Below are 5,000 nucleotides of genomic sequence, written 5' to 3' on the forward strand. Positions count from 1 at the left end.
TCTTCTGGGATTTCGAGATGTTAAATATTTCTATTTTAGATGTAAAGGAAATCGCGATACTTGGGGAGAGCAGATTTCATTAATCCCCAGATGCATTTGGGCGTTTTCGGCAGTGGGTTAGTGGGTGTGAGTGGAGGCGGCGGTGGCGGAAGAGGAGGAGTGTGTTGAGGGTGGGGGAGGAGTGTGTTTGGGATGGCCGTGGCGTACCTCTAGGGGTTTGGCCCTACGCTGGTTGGTCTGTTTGGGGGCGGCCCACACCAGGTTCGGGCCAGTGGGGGAGGAGGTGTTGCAACCCCCTCCCCCCCACCAAACGCCCTCCTCCGAGTAAGTGTGTGTGTGAGTGTGAGTGTGTGTATGTGTCTTGCGTGTATTAGTCTGCCCCACACTCGCCAGTGTAGAGTAGAACAGGTGGCAAAGAGCAGGTACGCCATAAGCACACTCGGAGATAGCTTACAGAGCGTGTATGTGTGTGTGTGTATGTGACCAAGAGAAAGAAAGATACGGCAAAAGAAACCACGGTTAAGACAAGAGCCCTGAGAGATAACCTATTTTTTTTCTAAGCGTTTTCGTCTCCCATTTACTGAGATAACGCACAACTGCGAGAAGGCACCAGCAGCAAGCAAACGACCTATCTATATCTCTCGCCCTCTCTAATAAGGATCCCCTGTACCAAAACAAACTTCCTCCTTTGCGAGTGATCAAACACAAAAGACAGTGCAAACCAAAGCGATAAACAAAAAACAGTTCGGGAAAAAAATAAGAAAAAAAAAATAGAAAATATTTACTTGTGTTGATGTGGTGAAATTATAATCAATCTTCTTAAGCATTAGATAAGAATGACATATATGTTAATAAAATAAAAGAAGTTATTGTTTCAAAAGGATATTCCCCTGAAGCTGTGTTATATCAATAAATTTAATTGCGTAAGAAGTGCATTTACAGTGTGCTGATGATGTCATTGTAGTGAGAAAAATAACATAGCAGTCTTAGCAACACCTACAAACAGTTTTGCGGATTTTCAAGATTTATTGGCTAACCTTACCGTTGAAAATATTGTAAATTAATGTAATGCCCCATTTAAAATATCTTTGATAAAAAGAAAAATTTTCAAGTGGTAAAAAAGACGACTTCAAGATTTTTTTTTTTTAAATCAACAACAGTCAACAGTGGCGTCAAATGTCGATCAAGTAATATTGTACAGCACTTAAATTTCAACCACTATAGATTAGTCAAACAGATAAGTGGGTGTTTGAGAGTGTTCGAAACAATAAAATCACCTCTCTGAACAGTAAGGATACAAAGCGGCAATTCGCATCATTGCCAGCTAAAGAGGGAACATTGAGTGCCACACAGATTTCAGGTAAGGGATTGCAAATAAAATAAAGAAAAGAACAGTGTTCTTGCACACACACATACAGAGCTGCATTTGGGAACTCGTGATATCTAGCAAAATCATCTGAATTTTCCTGAGGTCAAAACTTGCGTGGTCTTTCCTTCACGGGAACTCCTCGTTGTTCTGCAGAGAGCACGATACGAATGCAGTCATCGACGGGCTCTCTCATAGCCTACTGAACGCTTTCGTCATCTCACCAACGTGCGATCAGTCAAACAGCTCCCTCCCTCTCCCTCTCTCTCTCTCTCTCTCACTCTCTTTCTATATTATTCTCCCACTCACTTGCATCACCGCTCACTCTTCCCTCTCTCATTTCATGCGCATCCCACTGACGTAAGCATCCAAAGAGCAGAGCACAGAGAGAGAGAGAGAGAGAGTTTAGAAAGAGAGAGAGAGGGAGAAATCAGACATGTGTAGTAGTGTTCTGTCCGATCGCATATAGCAGCCTTACGATCACGGTACACAGGCAGTCGAGGCTGGGGCGCCTTCAAACCCAGCTTCAGCTCTTCAATCTCTTATCAAGAAACAATAAGACAGATACTGAGAGGGAGAGTCAATAAAACGGTGAAAGAGAGATAAGAGAGAGAGAGAAAGAAAGACTCCAGTGCAGTTGCATAGAAAAGTGAGAGATAACAACTCTAGCAGAGAAAACAGAACACAACTTTTCGATTATTCCAAAGTGTGCCAGAAAAACTTCGACAGGAATTGGGATAAAGAACAGCAGCAGCGTCGCATCAGCAAACGGTTGACGAAACCGCGACTGAACGCTCGTCAGTGTCAAGGTGCTAAAGTGGTGAAGAGAAAGAGATCACGTGCCAGGTCTCGCTCCGACGGCGAAGTTGTCGTCCAGGCCGAGGTCGCCTTCGAGAAGAGGAGTCTCCTATCCAAGGAACACCATTGGGACCATCCGGATTCCCCTCACCCGTCATCGTCGTCCTCTGAGTCCCAAACTTCCAACGCCGACGACGACAACAACGAGAAGTCCTCCTCGTCATCCTCAACCTTCTCCTCCACCTCCTCTAACAACAACAACAACACAGGGAATAAGACTCCACCGGCAGAAGGCTGTTCGTCCTCGTCCAAAACTAAACACGACGACGACCACTCGCCCATTTCGTCCCAGGAAACCATACCGGTGGCTCCTAACATCGTGCCGCTGTCCCTGGAAGGTTGGGGTCCTAAACGGGTTGGGCTGGAGCCACAGAGTGCCTCCCTGGCCCGAACGACCACGGGTTTCCTCAGTGCTTTCTTCTCCCTCAATCATAGACTGCAAGTGGCTCAAACTTCAGGAGGTACAATAGCCATACCAGGGTAAGTTCACACCAACAGCAACTTTACGTAAATTACACTCACTAGACACGACAGTAATTTACACACTTAAATTTCATATTTGAAAGTAAATTACATGTAGGAACAGCACAAAAGTTTCATGGGATTTGTTTATTATTATTATTATTATTATTATTATCACGATATGAACATATATTTTGATATCTCATTATCTAAACATCGATTAATCAATCAACAAAACTACTCTATTTCTAATAATTTTAGTACAGAGAGAGAGAGAGAGAGAGAGAGAGAGAGAGAGAGAGAGAGAGAGAGAGAGAGAGAGAGAGAATTTACTTTATGCGGGTTCAATCGACTTAAGCACCCGTTCAAGGTCACTAACTTCAGCTCACCTGGCGTTTCAAGTAACTTCTCTTGAGAAAAGTCTCGTGACCAACTTCTAAACTATACACACTTACCACGGTAGAGAGGAACAAAGTTTCAAGGTCACTGACTTCCGAGAGAGAGAGAGAGAGAGAGAGAGAGAGAGAGAGAGAGAGAGAGAGAGAGAGAGATGTCTCGTACTAAATGTATATAAATGATTTAGTAGTCTGAAGTCAAATATATACAAAAAAATATCTTAAATTGAAAACCTTTACAATTATAATGCTTTTTTTTATCAAACTATCATTTAATAAATTGTCTTTAAATGACACAAAGCCTTCATGCTCAGAAATTCAGCTGAGAGAGAGAGAGAGAGAGAGAGAGAGAGAGAGAGAGAGAGAGAGAGAGAGAGATTAATATCCATAACAACAAAACAATGCATAATTACTAAAATTCTGTTCAACATCAAAGTTATTCACTAGATTCACAGAATCTTGTACTAACACATAATTGCGACACCAAATTATCAACGTTTATCATCAGTATATTTTATAAATATGTCAAGTTTCGCATGTCTATATTGACTTACTATTCATCGAAAATCCTGATTTATTATCAATAAATTCCTGGAAAACTCCAGCAAAAAAGCGTTATTGTATTCTGGTTCAAATACAGAAGGATGAATACGACAATACACACAAATACGTAGAAACTTGATCATGTAACTATTATTGACCATAATACCGTAATTCAATTTAATTAATATTTCCCATAATAACGTAACCCATCTGCTTTCCATTACGATGAGAATACATTCTTATTATCAATTTTGATAAAGGGGATCACAACTTTTTAAAAAATGCTATAATTTATTTTCCAAAATAGGTAGATATATCTGGCAAAGGTAATTTTCAAACCACTCGTATATACAATTGTGATGATCATAGTTATAAAGGACAATAGTTCATGAATTCCACGCACTATCATTCGAAAATCTAAAATTCACATCTAATGAACGTTAAGAGGCAATAGAAAATACTTTTGACTTATTTTTTAATAAGTACGTAGAAACAATACAACCATATTTATTATATACAACGACGCACTCTTCAGACAATTAATTAATTTCACCTTTACATGTGTCTTTTTAATGTTTATTATATAATAACTGAAATTCAGCAGGTTCTCAAACCTGTCAATATTTTCCTACCCGCTTTAATTCGACATATATTCGACATAAATTCTCTATTTGTTTGGTATTAAAATCCCCTTTTGAATTATAAACTTTAAATTTATTTGCCTTTGAAAATTAATTTTCATTAAAAGGACATAGATACTATTATATACTTTTTCTAATAATATACATTTCAAAATCAATTATATTTGTCATTAAAAAATTTTTTCATTAAAAGGACAAATATAAGACTATATATTCTTTTTGAATAATTTACCTTTCAAAATCCATTATATTTGTCATTAAAATCAATTTACATTAAAAGGACATATATAAGATTATATACTTTTTAAAAATAATTTACCTTTCAAAATCCATTACATTTGTCATTAAAACGAATTTTCATTAAAAGAACATATATAAGATGATATACTTTTTTTAATAATTTAACTTTCAAAATACATTATATTTGTCATTAAAATAAATTTTCATTAAAAGGACATATATCACATAATGGAAAATTTTCATCTCCCAATCTCACATAAGCAATTTCTGGGTAATATTAAAAAGCAAATTCGGTCCACATTGACGAGAGACAACAAGCTGACGTTAATTCACAGACGTGAACATTGCAAACTAGCAAGTCTTCATAGATCCAGATGAGCACTGTCCCTAAGAAAATCCAGATCTCGAAAGCATAAATAAAAGTACTATTTACAAATTCTCTTGAAATACTCGGCCTCTTTGATAAGGCGCATCACTGTCCCTGGCTTGGGATTT

General features: G+C 38.2%; 1 protein-coding gene across 1 annotated transcript in view; it reads left to right on the forward strand.

The window, feature by feature from the left end:
• The first annotated feature begins 363 nt into the window (after positions 1-363).
• The window catches only part of LOC137614316 (uncharacterized), a 23,358-nt gene continuing 18,721 nt past the window's right edge, over positions 364-5,000 (forward strand). Inside the window, exon 1 of the mRNA XM_068344070.1 lies at positions 364-2,704. The gene's annotated coding sequence lies outside the window, so the exon portion shown is untranslated. The remainder of the gene's footprint in view (positions 2,705-5,000) is intronic.

This window comes from Palaemon carinicauda, chromosome 20 (genome assembly GCF_036898095.1).
Source record: "Palaemon carinicauda isolate YSFRI2023 chromosome 20, ASM3689809v2, whole genome shotgun sequence".
Lineage (NCBI taxonomy): Eukaryota > Metazoa > Arthropoda > Malacostraca > Decapoda > Palaemonidae > Palaemon > Palaemon carinicauda.